This window comes from Rhipicephalus sanguineus, chromosome 4 (genome assembly GCF_013339695.2).
Source record: "Rhipicephalus sanguineus isolate Rsan-2018 chromosome 4, BIME_Rsan_1.4, whole genome shotgun sequence".
NCBI classification, from domain to species: Eukaryota; Metazoa; Arthropoda; class Arachnida; order Ixodida; family Ixodidae; genus Rhipicephalus; species Rhipicephalus sanguineus.
The window spans coordinates 149,563,225-149,584,921 of record NC_051179.1 but is presented as its reverse complement, the minus strand read 5'-3'; positions in this window follow the sequence as shown (position 1 = coordinate 149,584,921).

Genomic DNA, 21,697 nt, shown 5'->3' with positions numbered 1-21,697 from the left:
TGATGCGATGTTTCGCGACTGGGGTCTGTCGAATTCTTCACGACGACGAGAAGCAGTCCTTGAAATGCAGCAGCAGGGCTTTCAGTTGGCCTTGCTTGCGCTTCGGGAGGCTCGGGTTGACGTCGAAATCTGGTAGGGTTCCTCGATCCGTCAAAGAGGGTTCTGTAGCACCAGAGAAGGCGAAAGCCCTGCTGGCGTCGACGAATTCGTTGATGTAGGCGGCCGTCGTACCAATGTTGACATCCCTATATTCGTGGCTGCAATTTGTCAGCACTACCTTTGCTTTGCCATCACGCAGCGCGGCTATGCCTCTTCCGACGCAAATCTGACGGTTCAGAAGTAGGTGCTGATCGCTCTCGATGACGCCTTCAAAGTCTGCGGTTCATCGGTGCTGACGGAAATGATGATGCTGGAGAGAGGCGGAATGGTGACGTGCTCTTCTATCACATTCAATGCGGGTTTCCCTGGTGTTGTGTGTGGCGGCAGCGCTATTTCTGACGTTAGTAAGACTCAGACCTCAGATCGATGACGGCGCCGTGGTGACTTAGGAAGTCCATCCCAAGTTTCACATCCCTTGAGCAATGTTGTAAGCTTACAAAGCTCGAAGGATAGGTCCGGTTATTGGTGGTGACTCTTTCCGTGCAGACTCCCGCCGGCGTTATTAGATGGCCTCCAGCGGTCTGGATATAGGGGCCTTGCCAAGCAGTCCCAACTTCCTTCAATTTTGCGGCGAACGGTCCACTGACGACGGAATAGTCGGCCCCAGTGTCGACGAGAGTGGTGACGCTGTGGCCGTCGAATAGTACGTCGAGGTCGCTAATCCGTCGTCTTGAACTTTGGTTAGGTCGCGGCATCGGATCACGGCTGTGTCGGTTTGCTCCGCTGCTTCCGCGTTGCGTCGTCAGGTCTTCTTCGGGACGCGAAGTTTCGACGTCAGAGCTGCCTTCGGCTTGCAGTGTTCTTTAGATTTCGTCGCGGCGTTGCTGTCGGCAGCGGAGGATCTTGGATGTTTCGTCGTACAGCAACCACGCCTCCATCGGTTGCTGTCCTTAGTTTTCCGGATAGGGGCTAGGTTGTCGGGTGCCCGCGCTCGGTAGTCTATTGATTATGTCGCTCGACTGCTGACCCGAAGATCGCGGGATCGAATCCCGGCCGGGGCGGCTGTATTTTCGATGAAGAGGAAAATGTTTGAGGCCCGTGTACCTATATTTAGGTGCACGTTAATAAACCCCAGATGGTCCAAATTTCCGGAGCCCTCCACTGGGGCGTCTCTCATAATCATATCGTGGTTTTGGGACGCTACGTCCCAGATATTAATTATAATTATTAAGGTTGTCGGGTTGCCCATTGCGCCCCAGCGAGGCAGTCGGCGATGTCGCGCGGTCGTTCACCCCGCTGTGGACGCGGCGCGTCAATGGCGAAGATACGCAGTCCCATCTGTCGGTACTCGCAGGGGCGGTAGGTATGACAAGCTTCTCCGCAATGGTAGCAGAGTTGGCGGTGGTCGGGACCGCGCCAAACCTCAGTCTTCCTCGGCGTGTATCGCTGGCCGGCTGGCAGACGGCATGACGTCGGTTGTGGCGGCGGAACTGTTGGGGTGGTGCGGCGTCTTGACGTGGGCGAGGAGGGAGGGCGTTGCGTCGGGCTGCAGCAGCATACCTCATTGCTTGCAGCTGCGGCTGCACTGACTCGGGGGTGCAAGCGACTGATGGATTTCCTCTCGGACGATGTCTGCGATCAAGGCAACTTGAGGCTGGCACGGCGGGAACATTTGACGAAGTTCTTCACGCACAACGGCCCCTATGGTCTCGCGCAGATCGTCAAGCCCGACGGCTTGAACCGCTGGGATCAAGCGGCGGTTGTACTGGCGGCTTCGCACTTCCAGCGTCTTTACTATTGTTGTTGCATCCAAGAGAAATTCGTGCACGGTAATCGGTGGATTCATCATAAGTCCAGCGAAGAGCTGTACCTTTACTCCTCGCATGAGGAAACGAACCTTCTTCTTTTCAGACATGTTGGGGTCAGCGTGGCGGAACAGCCGTGTCATTTATTCTGCGCAGATGGTCACGTTTTCGTTCGGGAGTTGCACCCGTGCCTCCAGCAAAGTTGCGGCCCTTTCCATTCGGACGATGTTCGTTAACGTCTCCAAAAAGCGCTACGAAAGAGGTCCCAGGTTTCAAGTGTGGACTCCAGGTTCTCTAGCCATGTCCTTGCTGCTTCCTCCAGTTAGAAGTACAGGTGGCGCAGATTGTCGTCGGCGTTCCAGTGGGTAAATGTCGCGACCCTTTCGAACGTCTCCAGCCAGGTTACGGGATCTTCACATGGTGAACCACGGAATGTCGGCGGCTCCCTGGGCGGCTGCATCCCTACCGAGGCAGGGCACGCTGCGGTCGTCATCGTGCCTGTTGTCTGTCGCCGTGGCATTTGACTTGTCCTGTAGGGGTCCGCATTGGAGGGGGGGGGGGTAGTCCTTTCAGTCTACGGCTGGCTCGACTGTCGCTGACGGGGTCGGTATCTTCTTCGCGGCGTGGGTTTGGCTCACGGCTGGAGGGGGACGTTCGGTATATGGACCGGGAAACACCTCCACCAGGTTTCACGGGGTCGCGACGTAGACGAAGGCAGCAGTCGGCGTGTCGAGGGTGAAACTCTTTTATTTGGCCGACCTTGTGGCCGGGAAAAGGAAAGTCAAACTACAGCAATACACACTGTACACTGATAGCGGCGAACAGATTGTCGGCCGTCGATAAAACTGGTGATAGCTGGGACGCGCCGTCTATTATGCATCATGCATCGCACTTTCCAGCCTTATCACTGGTGGCCGCGCAAGATCTGGAATAATCTTGACTATTCGCGTCATGTGCGCAATTTTAACAAAATTATCTACTACAATCGCGAAGCTTCTGGAACACTGCTGCGCGGTCAGCGTCGAGCGTTGCTAACCGTCCTTGCGGGTCAAACCTGAATACGTCAAAATGAAACAAGAAGTCGGCGTGGCAATATAGTCTGAGTAGGTAAATATGTTAAGCTTTACGGCAATCGTTCATTTCTCCCCTGGCTTTTAAATTTAGCATTGATACTTGTTGTCATTGTGGGGCACACATTACGACCGCACGCTACTGCGAGATGAATCCTTCGGATATATTACGTTTCGTTCTGGAAATGGTCTAATAATAATAAGGGTGATATGTCCTTGGGGTGAAGAGAAGGAATAAACGTGATTACCTGACTGGGCTTCCGTCTTAACCGTAGATGGTGATCCCATTCAAGAAAAACGAGTGCCTCCATTGCTGGTGTTACCCGCGCTAAAATTGAAAATATGCCTGAGCTCTCAATAGTGTCGCAAAAAAATCACCACATTGCCTAATGAGCCCATTTGCACATTGGCTAATTGTGGAAGCACTCCGCCTTAATCCCTCAGCGTATGCAGCCCTGCATATCCGCCGCGATGGTGTAGCAGTTACAGTGCTCGGCTGCTGACCCGAAGGCCGCGGGTTTGATCCCGGCCGCGGCGGTCGCTATACGATAGAGGCTAAGTGCAAAAGACCCGTGTACTGGGCGATGTCAGCGCGCGTTAAAGAACACCAGATACTTAAAATTTCCAGCGTCCTACACTACGGCGTGCCTCACATTCATGTCGTGGTTTCTGGCATGAAAACCGCTATCTTATTACTTTATTGAGCCTGTATATGTTTATTTTATTTATTCAATACTGCGTACTCACGGCCCAAACAGGGTGGTCAATAGAAATAAAAAACTATCCAGAGCATATCCACGGGGTGAATGATGATGAGTGGGGCGAAGCTCCGGAGGGAATCATCCGTAAACCGTGAATACTCTGAGCGAAAGTGAAAAGACGCCAACAGCGAGCGGATTTTATTACAACGGTCCCCCTAGCGTACGTCGCCGCACAAAATCGAACGATTGCCTTCCACCAATGACACGCGCCATATGTGAATCTTCCGTGAATTCTGCCCAGTACATCATCAATGACGTGAGATCGGGCGCGTTTATACTCAAGGGTCGATGAGAGTCATGGCGACTTTAGTTCACTTTAATTTTACATGTACGCTGTGAATTATTATTGTTTAAGCACGCACAGGAGAAATCTCACAAGGCACTACCTTGGAGGTCAAAAATCACACCATCTACCGCTAAAGGGGACCATGAGGCGATGCGAAGCAGCGTTTCGGCATGTAGAGGCCGCGTTTCAGAGGGGGAGTGGTGAGGGAAGGGGAGAGAGGCAAAGTGGAGAGTGGTAGTGGAGAAGGGGGGAGGGGAGGTGGAGAAGGAGAGGAGGTGTGTGGAGAGGGCTTGCCCATGCGCATTATGGGTGGTCACGCCGCACACCACCACCGGATTTAACTCCGCTATTCGCCGCGGGATCGGGCTACAGGTGGCACCACTGTCGCCGCGCCAGTGTGGATAGGCGGTCGTCGGCGCGTATACAAACGCACACAACAGCGCTTCGTTGTGAGCGATTTGACCAGATTTCCGGCAAATAAAATGCGTTGACTGCAGCTTTCTGGTAATATGTACGCTCTTCATTCCCGAATTAAAGCACGAAGCGCGCCGAACATTACTATTACTTGTGAGAGGAGCGTATTCTGCCAACGAACGGGGTTGCTCTCCTTCGGCAACAGTCGGCGTTTTCGCAATGGATGACGTTTTCTTGCTTTATTTGTACATGTTCAGCTTGTGTTCCACCTACTACGCACTGCTGTAGCGCGACTGAATTAAGTCTTTACTTCTTGTTCATCTGGATACCCCCCGACAAAAAGAAAGTCCGTATTTCTGCACGATGAGATCAAATAGCACTTTGTGCACTGCGTGCTCAAATGTTCATCCGCATTTCTTATTCAGTTCTACAATGTAGGACATTTGATAGGTTTACTGAGGAAAGCTACGTGGCTGACAGCGCTTTAACGCTACAGAAGCATTTAACACGCACACGCTTGTTTTTATTCTAGTAACAGTGCCCAAAGGTAACTGTACAGCGCGGAACTTTCTTCGTGTAATTACTTGCACGACAGTAATGGAACAAAGGACCGGTTATTTCACGGGACCAAAGTACGTTTTTTCACGCGAATAATGTCCGCTTCGGTCAATCTATTACAACGCAACACAAACGTTCAAGATAGTGCAGAGCAAAAAGGATGCGGCTTCGCGTGAAATTACTACGACATAAATGTAAAGTACGCCGTATGGATTAAATTTGACCATCGGGGCTCTTTAACGCGTACCTTAATCTAACTACACGGGTGTTTTGGTGTAAATTTCGCCACATGTTAAAATTGCGCAAGGCAACTCAGTTTTGCGGTTTCCGTACATTCCATTTTCTTGTCTTTTTAGGGGACAATTTACGTACCGAAGTTTCAGACGTGACTTGACAGAAATATTTTTGTGTAGTGAGACCAGGACCATACACAACTAGAGCTCGTCGCGTAACCTATAAACGACAGTCCCGAAGTTATACACCTAACCACAACCCGCAAGTGCATGAGAGCCCTTTCTTTTCCCACTGAGCCGCTAAAAGGCTATATTCACATGAGATTTAATATTTCTCATCTTTAGGGCAACGCCAAGTGCACTTTGCAATGCTCTTGGACCACAGAGCGGCACCTACGCTGATATGACTCTCGTGAATGGAGGGTACGACGACCACACACAGCACTCTTGACAAGTGCATTCACAGATCTTATTGTAGTACATATACAGCCTATCAAGGCCAAATGCTTCTTTACGTCGCGTTAGGCATACGTACGAGCGGTTAAAGTTGCACTAACGCAACGGAACAAACCGCCTTTTGAGGACCTGCATGACGTACGCGCACATGCAAACACAACGTGGCTAGCAGACGTCGCATGGAGCAATCTGCACAAGGCGTGGTTCAGTCAGAAGCCGCAAGGTGGCGACTCCGCTCGATCTCGCGGCCAATAAGATGCTTCACATCTAAAAACGCCATCTAGCGTGCATTCACCCAACCGCCATATTGCACACATCTCTATGGGACAGCGCCATCTAGTATATCGTCACCCAACTGCAGTTTGCATGCATCTCTAAGGGACAGCGCCGTCTATTGAATGATGCGGGAGACGCGACGGCGGGGGAACGCCGGATGGAGCGACGACCGACCAGTTGATGTCATAAGAAGCTTCGCCCCTAATATTGAACACAGGCACGCTCCTCACCTTGCGTATCGCATCCTTCAAGATAGCAATTACGTCGGGGCCCCCGCGTCCCGGATGATCATATGGGCTCCAGCTCATATGGGTCTTGAAGGCAACGAAACGGCAGGCACCGCTTCTCGCGCGCTGACTCTCCGGGCAATGCCTTCAGACCCTTCTGAAATGGATCCCGAATCCAATCCGGCCTTAACGCATCGGGAGATTACTCAATTGTATCAATTCGGCCACGCACGCAATTTATCCTAAACCCTGTAAGGGCCTTACAAAGGTAGATGAAAGCACAATCCTCTGCTGTACGCGGCAGTTTTAAAACATTTTCATCGTGCCTGTACAGGAAAATACCCGTACTGTGCGGAGAAGTCTTCGGACATGTTCCACATAGTGTCGACATGCCAGTCAGCCTCCTACCTCGCACCGAAGCCACACCCCACCCGTGAAGGCTGGGAAGCAGCCCTGCTCGGCTGTTCCGACCTGGCGAGCCAGAAGGCCCTGGTCGACCGAGCTCGATTCGCGGCGAAAGCCAATGTACTCCTGTAATGAGAAGCCCACCTAGTGGTTTTGATGGGTGGCCCCTTCCAGGCCACCTGACACTTACTCCCTGTATATACCTCTATTAAAGTTTTTTCCTCCTATGCCCCGCGAGCTGCGCGTTCACTTTGCAGTGTTCACTGTGACTAAAGTGGTAGCGTTCCCCTGAGCTTTGCTTGAGGCGGCAAGCTGCGTCTTCACTTTTTCCTTGCGGTGTCCGCATGACTGAAATTTAAGGCAGCTTCGCACTAGTGGTGCCAAGCCTGAAGGAAGAGCGCAGCTGGGTGGCCTTCCTTGTTTCTCTTTATTTTTAGGGGCGAAGCACCCTAAGGTGGAGGCTTGTCCGTCCGTCCACGTTGTCGTTCGTGCTTACACACCTACTCGGCCACTCGTCATTATTCACTTCGTAGAGTTGCATGGTTTTAACAATAGGTTTAAAAATATACTAATATCAATCATAATTTTGACGAAATATTACAAAACACCTACAAGCACAAACCCTTTATACTAGTCGGCGACTTCAAGGTAGACATTATGGACCTTAGTACCTAGCCTTGTCGTCAACTGTTTGTGTCACTTTATGTCACTCTGTTTACGTTATATGAGGCAACGCTGCGGGTAACGTACGGTTACTCACCCATACGATACCCAAAGCTTCGCCCACTCCTCATTATTCACTTCGTGGAGATGCGTTACCCGAGCTTTGTCACTCACATACATGCGCGAGTGGGCAATGGCACGGGTGATTTATGGTGACACCGAACGATCCGAAGTGCTTCGCCCACTCATCATGCGGCGATTTTTTCTGTCTTTCTCTTTCTTTCTCTTCATTTTTTTCTGTCTTTCTCTTTCTTGTATCTTTTTTTGTAGAAGTTTCTTTCTTTCTGTCTCTATCAATTTATTTCTCATTCTCGCTCTTTCTATCTTTATTTCCTTTGCTTCCCTCTCCTTCTCGCTGTCTGCTTTTTTCTGTCTTTTTTGTTTCTCTTCATTTCTCTCTTTTTTTCTGTTTCTGTCTTGCACTCTGTTGCTTCTATCTCTTTTTTGTGTCTGTCTCTTTCTATAGCTTTATCTTTCTTTCGGTGTCTTCCTACTTCCTTCACTTTGTCTCTGCATCTATCTGTGCACCTTTTTTTCTATCATTTTTCCATGTCTGTTTCTTTCTATCTCTATCTTTCTATGTCTTGCTATCTTTTATGTGTTTATTCCCTTTATTTCTCGCAGTTTCTCTCTGTTTCATTCATTCTATCGCCTTCTTTCTCTCTCTTTTTCTTTCTTTTCTTCTCTCTTTCTCTCTCTGTACTTTATTTCTTTTTTCTTTTTTCTCTATTTTTCTCTTTCTTTGTATCTTTTTCTTACTTTCTCTAACTTTCACGTGCTTTACGTGACCCACTTCACCAAGCTGAGCTTTCGTCTAACGCTCGCAGCTGCTGTACGCGGTAGTGGGGCTTGCTCAATTCATGGGGCGCATACCCACCTATGGAGTTTCGGACGACGGAGCACAACTTACCGACACCTTAAACAGCTTGGCTGTTAAAAAAATTGCCGCCATATCCACGAAGAGAATCATGTTAGAGGAGTTTGGTCGGATATGATCGGGTAACCCGCGAATCCTCCGTACATATTCATCTACCATTATATATAGTCGTGACAACGTTGTTAATTTACATTAGCCCTCTTCGCTTCGAGCTCCCGGGCTCTCACCGCAGGGTCTTGACGGCGAGCCCGCCGCGCTGCTGCCTTGGCTGCGGTGCTGGTTTATGCTGCGGAGCGACAGTGAAGACTGTTCACTGAATGAGCCCCCGGCGAAGAGAAAAAGAGCGCGCGAAACGCGAGCGCTAGACGAGAGGCGCGGCCCTCTAGCGGTCACCTGTCTAACTAACGCATGCGCCGAGCGTGGTGTGCGCCGTCTCGAACGGCGGCGCGCCATCTAGTGAGCATTCTAGAAATCATCGGATAGAGTGCAGCTGCGCCTCTCGCGGGACCAATGAAAATCAATGTACACGCCACCGACAACGGACAACGCGCGAGCATAAGGAGCAAGCTCCTAAATATAAAGCGACTATCGCGTGGCATATTTGGCCCGGTAAAACAACCAACCATACTGGTTTTCGCCTTCGCGTGGTTTTTGGTGAATTCACAAGGGACCTTGCGAGTTTTTGATGGTTAATTTATTAAAGGTTGTTTTTTTTCAAGGTGTCTGTGTCATAGATGACGGGAAGTTTGATGACAACTTTCATGACATAGATGACGGGAAGCTGTTCTATACTTTTTTGTCTGGCATACCAACAACGACGGTCTCCTGATTCTTGACGTACTATCACACGCACCAGGGCTGTGCAGTATCGCAATACAAGAGTATCGCGATAGTATTTCAGAAATACTTTTGAGTATCTGTATTTCTGTATAGAGATACATTTGAAAAATGTATTTGTATCTCAGTAGTGAAATACATTTACGATGTATCGCCTGTATCGCGATACTATACGGGACACGGGTACCTCGTTACATTGTTTTTTTTTGTGTCGGAAATGAGTTGAGGGGTGTTTCCAATGCGGGAATTACGTTTTTGTTTTCTTTTTTGTGTCAAGACAAGCACAGGCGCGCCGCCGGTCGCCGACAGATAGGGCGGCGATGGTTTCCCCTCAAGCACAGAATGGTCTATGTGGTAAAGCGCGCGACGCCGCAGACGGCAGAATCGCGGGGCAGTGTTGTCGGCCTCTGCCGACGAAAGTCGCTGTCTCTCAAGGTCAGTGCAGCACGTCTAATTTTTTTCGGGTGGCAAGCCATTAATTCGCGACCCCCCCGCGCGGATACCGCCTTGGAACAGGCTTTTCAATGCTTCGCGTGCGTTCAGTTTTCAAAGCAGCGGCACTTCCCAAAGCAGTTCCCGTAGTCGCGGCGGAAGTGACTAGAAGATCGCTATCTTTGACGCGCTTTCAGCCACCTCTCCAATGTCAGGGTGCGTTCCTAATTGATTACATGCGTGAAACGGTCTTTTGTGGTAGCAGGCTCTCCCACCGCCGGAGCCGACTTCGCCTGTTGCGGCTTTCTGAAATGGGCGCTGGTAGCGTCGGTGGTGGTGAAAGCTTCATTGAAGCCGACAGGGTCAGACGGCTGAGGATTCCGAAGATGGGAACCGACTTCGGATTCTGAACAGTCAGAACAACCCAAGTGAGGGGGGAAGTGTTTCAGTATCTAAATGGCCCGAGAAGAGATATCGCCACGCTGCAGGGCAATCCGGCTATGAAGGCGGTATTTATTCACTATAACACGAAGTTGTGCTCACCTTCAGCGGTAGACAGACTTTCTTTCTTTCGTGAGTCTTGTGCTGAGGCTGAATCGAGGCTGTTAGAAGACAGCTCAATTGAGAAGCCTACACAGCAACCTTCTCAGCAAAGCAGATCTTCAAAATAAATGCGCGCTTTTTCTCAATTCACTGGTGTTGTCACCAAGTATGTCGATTTTGATGTCCAATCCTTGTTACTGTTGCTGCGAAATAGTGCATTTTTACTGCAATTGATACTTGTAATTATGTCATTATTACTAATTATGTACTTTGTCAACACCCCTCCCCTGCAATGCCTTAATGGCGCTGGGGGTACTGTAATAAATAAATAAATGAACTGAACGTTTCGATGCGCTGTAACTTTATTTACAATCATGCTGCACTAATAAGTGTCTTTGCGTAGTATGAGCATCCTTGAAATAAAAAAAGTATTTCAGTATCTGTATCGCTGTAACTGTATTCCGGAATACTTTTTTCGTCTTATTGCAAAAGTATCTCCGAAATATCCCGTTACGGTAAAGGCAAATGTATCTCAGTATCTGTATTTTAGGCTTCCAATTCATGTATTTCGATGTTGTATTCCGGAATACTTTTCTGAGTATCTCTGCCCAGCCCTGACACGCACTGTACACTACGTAGACGCACTATACTCACGTAGAGGCAGAGTAATAGCCACTGTGGGTTCCTTCCCTCCGATCACCTTTGATTGGAACATCAGGCTACGTGAAATAATCACGCATTTCAGAAAACACAGCGTAATGGGTGATAGCGTCGGGATACGAATGATTTTCAAATAAACACTTTGCTATAAACTCACTTTTTTCAGTCGTACGTGCCATCCATATCAGCGATAGAAACGCAAACGAAAAGAGGGTCGTCATTTGCGGTCTTCTTTTTTCTGGTAAGAAAGACAACAGAGTAATGCGCATGTAAGCAGTGCCCGGTTAAACGTTGCGAAATAATACACCAGTTTATTTTGTAATCTTGCAGTTCGCGCTCAACCGATGAGATCCTTACTTACACATCGCAAGCGTAAGACTTCGTGCGAGGTTCTTTTCCCACTCAGAAGAGATCCCCAAACTGAGTTTGGTCATTCTATAGAGCCTAACAAAGCTACACCGTCGATTGTTTAAAACCTTTAAAGAGGTTTCTGAAAACCTGAGAAACTGATTTGGAAAGTTTGTGGGAAAAACATGGGGCGCTTTCCAAACGCAGGTCTCAATCTTTGATAGTACAAAGTACTCATCGCACGGTGTTATGCTTGCGTTAGAGTAGCGTTCGCCGTAATATTCAAGTTGAATGGGAACTGCAAAACCCTCCCAAGAAAATCTTATTTTATGCTGACACAAGTGAGCTTTTCTTGGCATTTGCTTTCGGGCCCATGTAATCTATCATGCTGCAATGATCGGTCACGTCAGGGCGGCTATACCTCAATGTCAAGCACTCCTTTTGAAAACAAAGAATTACAAGATGAATGCAGACAGGACAGCACCTGTGTCTTGTACCTTCTTCTGTCTGTTGTCTTGCCTATGATTGCCGTCGTGAGAACGATAAAAACGCTTAACTCAAGCTCCTGCTTATTATATATGCAGTCAGAAGCGAAATGCCATCGCCTGCATTGGCGGCGAAAGTAAGGTGTATCATGTAAGTACAGTCACTTTGAGAAGCTTTTAGCGCAAACTGGGACAGGGACACAGAGGGAGGGAACAACACAAGCGCTACTATGAGCTGAAGGCGCTATTAGGCCAGAAGAAAACATATATACTCGGACTACGTCACTCGCGGCACATGCGCACGGTCAACGGTGCAAACCAAGGCACTATCTCCCCGTATCTACTGTTAACTCCTTTCCTTTCGGAGCGAAACTTCTTTGTTAGAAATCGTTAATGACGGGTGACTGATGCAAGATGATCCCTCCTTCTGTGTCTCTGTCCTAGTTTGCGCTAAAAGCTTCTCAAGATGAATATGTAACAACTAGCTCCACTTTCAGTCTTACTTCAGTACAGTCACTACCTCACACTTAAACAATCCATCACAAATGTTATTGCACCTGAATTATATGAACATAGCTGACAAACGTCAAAGACTGAAATCATAATTCGGAATTTACAGTTAAGCACAGCATGATGCTGCGGTAACTATTAGGTAATTCTGAGGTTTGTTGTTCACTCATAAACCGCCGGAAATCCATTAGGGCAGTTAACTTAAGCTATGGTAACCTCCAGTCGTCGATGGCCGGAACAGCCGAACGAAGTAAAAATCGGTCGTAGAAGGAGCTCACACTTACCAATTCTAGAGAGTTCAGGGAGGCTGTGCGTTTTATATGAAAATTATTAATGCTCAGCCGGAGAGAGTACCAGAACTATTGGCTTACAATTGTATGTCCAGGGTTTCATCATGTTTCACAGCATAATTCATGTTAGCCGTCGTAAGTGATGTCTAAATTAGACATGAAACAAAGGTATGTGAACACATCCTACATAAGCCACACAAGATCTACACCGCCTGAAGCGACTGCACTACCGCCAATGTTATGTTTATTTATACTTGGCTCTTCAGAATGATGTTTTTAAAAAAATTCATGTGATCGGACTGTGTTGTCTAGAAATCGTATAGAAATGCGCTCCGTGGTTTACTTTACGATTGTGGAGACATTAAAAGTGTGTTTCTTTGTATTACGTACTGAACCGAGATCCTATGCTGTTCACGGAAATTGTCATCAGTAGCATAGTTTGCACCGCGACGAACGCTTTTACACGGATATGTCTAATTATCAGCGTATTGAAACCCCTAGCGCACCCGAGGTGCTGGTATCGCGGGAGCAGTAAAGCAGGCCATGTGAGAGCGCGCCAACCACGAGGCTAAAAAGCCAAGAATGCGGATATCCACGATTTCAGAAAAACTTGGGTAAGGCAATCGTCGCAAGCGTTTACGTACAAACTAGCAAATGTTGTACAAGCTTACCGAGCACTCGGTGACTCCACAGAAAAAAAATGTCTTGCTCGTCAGCGCCGACCAGATGGCGTGGTACTGGTTGCCAAAAAACTGCGGAGCATTCAACAACATACGGATGACTAATACAGCATGTGTGTAAAGTTATCCTCAAGTGTAATGAATTATTCCAGCTGTCGGTAAATATGACGATGCTTGCAATTAAGGAAAGACCTAAGTATTTTTACGGCAGCCGTTCGTACGTATTATCGTGCAGCGGAAGTGCTTTAAGTGACATTTAAGCAACGAACGTCATAAACTTACATGCGGTGGCGGCGGCGCTTATGGTATTGATGATTGTGAATCTCCGCTGATAAGTGCACTCTGCGCCAGTAGGTAGTTACACATGGCGTCTCTGGAAGACGTGGAGAAACTGCTGAAGGATGTAAATTAAATAAACAATTATCTGGGGCAAGTTCGTATGGATCCATCTTGGAAGGAAGCGCACAACTTTTACAATAGGAACTTGTCCTCCAATAAACGTTGCGCGCTTCCTATCAAGATGGATGTGAATTCGTATTGTAGTGATTTCGCAAGAAAAACAAACAACAACAGCAACAAAAAAAGAACGCCAAAAGACGCCTAGACTCTACTTCGCGCAGTTTCGCCTTAATTTGCCGGACGAGAGTTCGGGAAAGAAGCTAGCGTACAGAAAAAGTGGCAGTGAATGTCGAAATAGAGCATCGCATATCAAGAAAAGTTCATCCACCATGCACGTCTTACACACTCCAGAAGAGCCCGTGGAACAGTTGAGCCTGCGGGAAATAACACGCCAGCGCATTTTGTTGCTATCAGCGAAATACTGTAACACGCGATCGCCTAACGCCTGATGAGATATCCGTGAACTGTGCTCATTGCAATCTCACTCGAACGTTTCCTGAATAAGTCGGGACCAAACGAGTGATTGGTTTCTATTGCCACCATGTGACTCAGTTTTGAGACACCACTCGTGCTATAGTGCATTTTTTCCTTGCTAAATTGCGCAAATTAACATTACTTTCTCGTTCCCAGCGAAACCTATGCGACCAGCTAATGGTTTTAAACACACCCTTTCTTGTTTGCAAATGCCCTCGCAATTTCGCACGTCCGTAATTGTGTGTCTCGCCGAGGAAATGGGTAGGTCGTTAAAGCAGCGTATAATGGTAAACAGAGCCATTCCTGAAAATTGCAAAGTTGTATGAATATTTGCTTATAGAGAGCGGATACATTCACTCAACAATCGGAGCGCTGCACATGTGCTTTCAGAATGCCTTCTACAACGTGCTTGCCGCAGTGCTTGCGCAGTGCAGTGAAATTTGGCAGTATATTAGCGCAGCCACCTTGTGTACCAGCGGTTTTCCTCGCGATAAGTTGGCGAGGAATGAATTTCCGTTCACGAATCTTATTTATGAAATAATGCAAGATGGTCACCTTAAGCATTTATATACGCTTTCATCGCTACTTTAAAAGAAACATAGAAAAAGCAGAAATTTGGCTGTTGCTTAAGACTGGTGGCTAAGTTAGCAGAGCAAGGCATCAAGACAAAGAGAGCGAGACGACATACAAGTAGACAAACACGGATCAAAAGCTCCATCCTTATAATATTCTCGATAAATACCTTAACATTACATGCTTGATGTTTATTAGGCAGTTCTGCAGGAATATTTCGGCGATTATTACAATCTTTGCACACATATGTTGCGTGCTCATCGTTGCATGTTCGCCAGGATCCATATCCAAGCGATGTGGTCGAGATGCCTTTTCCTGATTTGGACATGCTGTTCGGCGTACCACTGATATCATCAGAGCCACCTTACACCGAGCGGATGAAAGACACAAGCCTCCAATATATGCAGGCGTGGTCCACCTTCATAAAAAAGGGGGTACGTCGTTGCTTCCTCTTTCACGGATTTACTCAGTCCCTTGACAAGCTGGCGTGCTTTAATAAATCTACTGTCGCACAAGCATGTGATGTGAAACGCATGTGTTGAAGATACAGCTTCTTCTTCAACAAATCTCGTAGTGCAACGAAATGCCCCGCCTTCACTAAATGTGATTGCGATCTGCCCTCGTCACTGACGTTGACTGCACATTCTTTATCGCGATACGTCCTATCTTGCTTGTTCGAAAACACTCCGCCTGCACCAAATACTAAAGGGCAGGCAATCTGCGCCACTGTTTACATAATTGAAATGCATGCTACTACCGTATGTTGCCCTTCTCTTCAGGCATTGATTTAAGTTGGCCTCTTTGAATGTATACAAATTCATGATATATTGCTGTCGCACAGAAGTTGTAATTTCAAACGCTTCGGCGGGTTTGTACCAGAGTCTTTGGATGCACATTCAACAAAAGTCAATAGCAGTCATTGGAATATCAGGGAAAACCCATCTTCTCATATTGGTTGTCGCGTATATTACATATATTAAAAACCTTAAGCATCAGATTTATAAAATATGTCTGCCGATTTCGTACCAGTCATCGTGTCAAGTAGACATCTGTTCCAACTGTAGATTTTAATTAACAAGTTCCGAACAATGAAGCCAAAGTTCTAGCTTGCTTAAGAGCGATTCCGACGAGATAATTGAGCCAAATAATTACACCAGGGGTCTCAAACTCACCCTAATTGGAAGACCGCCGTCACGAAATTTAGCCTCGCAAGGAATACGACAATGAGGTAGGTCGGCGTTTTTCTGCGTGTGTGTTGTGTGTGTGTGGGGGGGGGGGGGGGGGGGCGAGAGAGCTTGAAGAAGATGTCACATAACTTTTTCATTGCGAAGACCGCTCTTTCTATATGGCGTATATGAGTCATTTCTGAAGGAGATTAAGCGTCACCGATTCTATACCAATTCTAAGGAGATTAAGCGTCACCGAAATCTATACCGATTTCCAGGATGACTAATGTCTGGACGTCAATTCTTAAATATAGAGGTTTTGCTGCACAGCTATGTTTCAACACATGGTGACCGCATGTGTTGTCTCACAAAAAAAATACTCGAGACCAGTCCTGTCTCTGCAGCTTAACCGAACAGCGGTATGAATCGGAAAAGGCGAGAAAATAATGCGAATGCCGCTTAGCCACAAGTCACAGCTCGCACGTCACAACGCTTTATTGCTTTTGAAGCCGCGTGCCTCTAGCGATAGGTCCGTGAGCCGCGTCTTTGAGACCTCTGAATTACTCTTTCAAGTTCAATGATACTCTGCAAAATCAACATCGCTTAATAAAAAAGCCCTTCGTTTTTTTTTCTTTTTTTGAGAGCGTATGAAGTGCCTTCAATGCTTATTGGCTGACACGTATTACAGCCTTTCCTAGAGGATGGATTATTGATAGTTTTTTTAGTTATCTGGCTAGGCAGTAGAGAGAGAGAGAGAAAGGGCAGAGAAAGGCAGGGAGGTTAACCAGAAGTTCGTATCCGGTATGCTACCCTGCACTGGGCAGTAGGATTAAAACGATGCGACTATGGCTAGTTTTGTGTTTGTGGCCTGCTTCACATATCTGCTTCAACCAAAAATTTGTCCCGTATGACACTGATCTTATTCAGGAGGTTGCCGGATGTGAACGCAATCGTTAGCCCGCGATGATCGAGGACTCGCGGTGGACGGCTATCTCAGTCATCATCAGGGATGGCATGAAATTGTCCGCCCCCACGAGGTTCGTCCACAAAACGTGCAAACAAATGGACGTCCTCCTGCTGCGGAGCATCAGACACGCGGACTCCGATTCCAGTCAATTTGCCACGGAAGGACACGACCAATAGTTTCTGTTAAAGTGAATTAGTCTTCGTACCGATGTTCAACAAAAACTATTAGGCATCACGTGACCAATTTTGCATTTGCTATCACTCTTCTCTTTCGATATCAAAAGCCTGCTATTTAAGAGATGGCTCATTCCACGCCAACTGTCCCAGTCGGGGCGCTCGATAAAAATCAATTTCTCTACAAAAATCTCATAAAATTACACACATATAGACATTAGTAATACAGTATTTTCCCAAAAGAAAATGAGCGGGAAAAAATTTTTGGGCACGTGAGCGCCATTTGCACTCAGGTACGAAAAAAAAAGCAGGTGCAAAAAAAAAGCTCGCTATAAATCGACCATTCCAGGCATTCTTTCAACACTTGCATTTTGTGTTTTTGGAGCATCGTGATTTCATTATAGGGCAGTTCCTTATAGGAGCTTTATACTTTTTACTCCTTACAGCATAGGAAGTGTTGAGTAAATGGCCGTGTTTATTGGGAATTTTTTACAAAAGACAATTATCGATCAAATGCAGAAATTATATTTATAAAACTCTCCATAAAACGTACTATCTGCTATATTTTTTTTTTTGTTTTGCCTGCGTACGGCCCATAGGCTTCTAAAATTAAATTCTGCACTTGGCGAAAATGCTACATCAGCCTATGTTGAGATGCCTGTAGCGCCCTAAGGTGGTCCAAGAAAAAAATAGGCGGAAAGGCGCATACGATTGAGAATCATAAAGACTTTGTCCAGAGAAAGTTTATTCAAAGTAGCTTCTTTTTTTGGTTGAGAAGAGAATTTTTGAAGCTGAGTTCCACCATTGCATTGTTTTGCTGTGGGGAAATACAAGCCAACTGAATTTGCTGCATAAAAAAGAGGTATAGTGTATTCTTAGCAAATGATTTTCAGTTTCTTTTATTAGTACGTTCTATTGTTGATTACATACGAAAGTGATAAAAAAAAGAGGTAAGAATACAAAAATGTCATCGACTTAGGCGCCACAATTCCCCCAATAATGTATCGCGTTGCTTATTGCAAGGGGCACTCAGAATCATTGGGCGTCAAAATAAGTTAAGTGTGAGCCACGGTGTTAGAATAGGTTAGGTGTACCGACGTTCCGCCTCCGCCGCGCAGCCTCCTCGCCGAACATGGGGACACGCTTCGCGATTTTTCCGACAGGCTGCGCTGGGTGTATCGAGGCTTCAGGTCAGCCGCTTCAGTGGGGGCCGCGTCGCTTTGCATTTGCGACAACTCTTCGACTGCTGGCCGTTCCTTTTTTATCAGGGTAACCGCACATATCAATCTGATTTGAAAGTAAATGCACAACATCAAGAAATTCAGTGGCGGTAGCCAACAGATGGAAATACATAGCAAATACAGCTTCTGCGAACAGCGATAATGAGTTTACAGGTAAACACGAATTTCAAAAATATTTTAGCACCGTGCACAAATAAGGCCACCGTGGCAAATTGGTTGAGGCAGCCGCGACAAACTAGATTAATAATAAACTCTGGTGTTTTACGTCCCAAAACCACGATATGATTATGAGAGACGCCGTAGTGGAGGGCTCCGGAAATTTCGACCATCTGGTGTTCTTTAACGTGCACTGACATCGCACAGGCCTCTACCATTTCGCCTCTACCGAAATGCGACCGCCGCGGCCGGAATCGAACCCACGACAACGGAACACCGTGCCCACGACCTTCGGGTCAGCAGCCGAGCACCTTAGACACTGGTCCACCGTGGCGGACCCGAACTGGGTTAGTCAAAAAGAAAAAGGTATTCCCTGAAAAAGAAAGCGGGGGTGAGGGAGGTTGACGTCTCTCTATATGATGCTTGTAAGAAGAAAGCAACACATTTGACAATGGTAGGTTAGAAATTCCTTTCATGGGTTGTCGTTGTGCATGCACCATATAGCATGGATTCTGGCAGCCGCCCACGGTGTTAGTAGTTCAGCCGCCACTGCAACGTTTACACGTGCTGGCTGGCGCGTGGTAGTGAAGGTTAACGTCCGTTTACCGACCAATCCATCATGACTCACCATGTGCCATTCTGATTCTGCCTCTCGTTATTCGTCACAGACATGCTGTTTGTTGCAGTAGCAGAAGTAGAACTTTGTGCCCTGCTCTGGGTGCACAAACGTGAAATTGTCGTTCCCGTTTCCTTTTCAGCGTCCTAACCATTTGCTTTCCAGTTTCTCCTTTCGGGAATGACAAGAATTGAGAGTGACACCATATTCCGTGACGTCACTGTCTGACCCGTTAAAACTAACGCGCCAAACCAGACGAGGCCCCATTCGTGCACATACGTTCGCCAGTCGAAACGCCTGCCGCCTAAATGCTAGCCTATTTGAAATAGCTTATCCTTGTTCATCGTGTCCTTATTTACAGAACTTATATTGTCCAGATGGGCAAGAAGTGCTCTTTGCGGCGATGCATCTCGGGCTACAAATCGTGCACGCAGAAAATTTCCTTTTTCGCTGCTCCGAAGGATAGTGACCGCTTGAGAATGTGGCCACTGCTATTCTACGGAAAAATCTCGAGTTGCAAACAACAAATTTTGTTTGTGAAAAACATTTTGATGCGCGATTTGTCACGAAATCATGGGAAGCGCTATTTAAAAGGAAACGTTCCTGTGAGGAAACATTCTTTCGTATCATTTAGCCGCACCATACAATACTCGAGCTAAAGCAGCTTTTTCAGGCAAAAATATGTAAAATTCGCAGATCGTGCCAATACTGTGATAAAATTCTTGGCGCACCATAACGTATATATCTTGCAGTCTATTTATTTTGAATATGTCAAAGAGCGGCTTCGTAGTCATCGGCCACAAGCTGTCGCCCACTTCATTGCATTCTCTTTCAATTCTGTATTGTCTGACGTGGGAGCGGCGCGTCACCTGCTAGTGCACGCCCCGAAAGACCTAAATAGAGTTTTTTTTTTATTCCATTACATGAAAGCATCCGTCTTCTCGCAAATGTTTAGGGATTTGCAAATAAGTGGTTCGTAGTAAAAGATTCTGAAGGCTCACTTGATCTCATATGCAAAATGCCCTTTAACATGACACCTGCTCTTTATATGACGCTGACCGCAAATACATTAATTAATCTTTCGAGGGCAAATGAAGGGTTAATTCAACACGCGTCACACAACTGCAGATTTACATTTGTAGACAAATGCGGGCACGATCGCCTAGGCCGAAGGTGGTGTTTATGAGTCTCACGCCGCATGCCGAACCGTCATGCATAAAACACTACTAAGTCTTTATATCTAACTTATGTATATGATATTACAATACCACACAATCCTCACAGGGTCTTGCGATATTGCTAAACACGCTAAAACACCGAATGTTAGAAGCGTCAGGTTTGTGCTGGGTATAGCCAGGTGGCCACCGTCCCGCGCGCGCCTCCTTTCGGCAAGAAAGGGAAAGAGGTCCCCGATTTCTCCTCATTCGAATGCGCCGTCGCTCCACCTAAACTATTCTAACACCGTGGTGTGAGCATTCATGCAAACCGGAGAAAGGAGGCGTGAGCGTGGACGCTTAAAGCGGACTCATACGAAGTTCATCTATGCATTCCGCAAGGGAGAGCGCATGATGAGACGAGGTGCGTATATTCACGCTTTCTGTACGTCGTCCGCGACCCTATACGGAAGGAATATGCCAAGCTATTTTTGACATCCTAATTTGGGTGGTTGCGGGCAGCAGATTTTTGGTTAAAGTAGGATTTATCAGTCTGGTAACATACAGTTTTACAGCTGTTATTATATCACACTAACAGATTATTTTTGTGGCGTAGTTGTACGCCGTCGCCGCCGTCTCCGGTGTGCGTAAGCAATGCAGTAAGCAACGCGATTCATTATTGGGGGAATTGTGGCATATCTGAGCCAATGGCATTGTTATATTTTTACCTCTATTTTATATCACCTTGATATGTAATAAACAATATAACGTACTAACAAAAGAAACTGAAAAGCATGTGCTAAGAATACACTCTACCTCTTTTATGCAGCAAATTCAATTGGTCTGTATTTTCCCTACACAAAACAACGCAATGGTTGCACTCAACTTCAAAATGTTTTTTCTCAACTAAAACAGAAACTACTTAGAGTAAACTTTCTCTGGACAAAGTGTTTATGAACCTCAATCGTATGCGATTTTCCCCTTATTTTTTCTTGGAACACCTTAGGGTGCTACAGGCGTCTCAACATAGGCCAACGTAGTGTTTTTGCAAAGTTCAGGATTTAATTTTAGAGCCTATAGCCCGTACACAGGCAAAACAAAAAAATTTAGCAGAGAGTACCTTTTATGGAGCGTTTTCTAAAAATATTTTCTGTATTTGATCGAAGATTGTCATTTGTAAAAAAATTCCCGAAAACACGACAATTTACTCAACTTTATCTACGCGCTAAGGAGTAAAAAATATAAAGCTGGTGTGCTGCCCTGCTTAGCTCCCACCTCGACGATCAGCTATGGGCCATCCAGCAATCCCGCGAGGCAGCGAAGGGGCAAGACCTCGACGTCCCCACGTGGGAGGCCTAGGCCAAGGAACGTAAATTGCTGGTTCATAGTAATGTTTATTCCTCCTCCTACAAGGAACTGCCCTATAATGAAATCACAATGCTCGAAAAACGCGAAAAAGCAAATGTGGAAAGTATGCTGGAACGGTCGATTTATAGCGAATTTTTTTTTTCGTACCTGGTTTTCCAACATATGGTGAAGTTCAAATGGTGCTCACGTGCCCAAAATTTTTTTGCCGCTCAAATTATTTTGGGAAAATACTGTATTACTAATGATAATAATGAGAACTAACAGACAATAATGCCAAAGAAAGTATAGGGGGTGTTATTTCCAGTAATTAAGATATAAATGTGAAGAAAGTAAAGTGGACGAAAAGATAACTTGCCGCCGGAAGCGTTATTCGAAGCGTTATCAGCAGCGTTATTCGAAGGTCGCAGGTTCGGTCCCAGGCGGCGGCAAGTCATC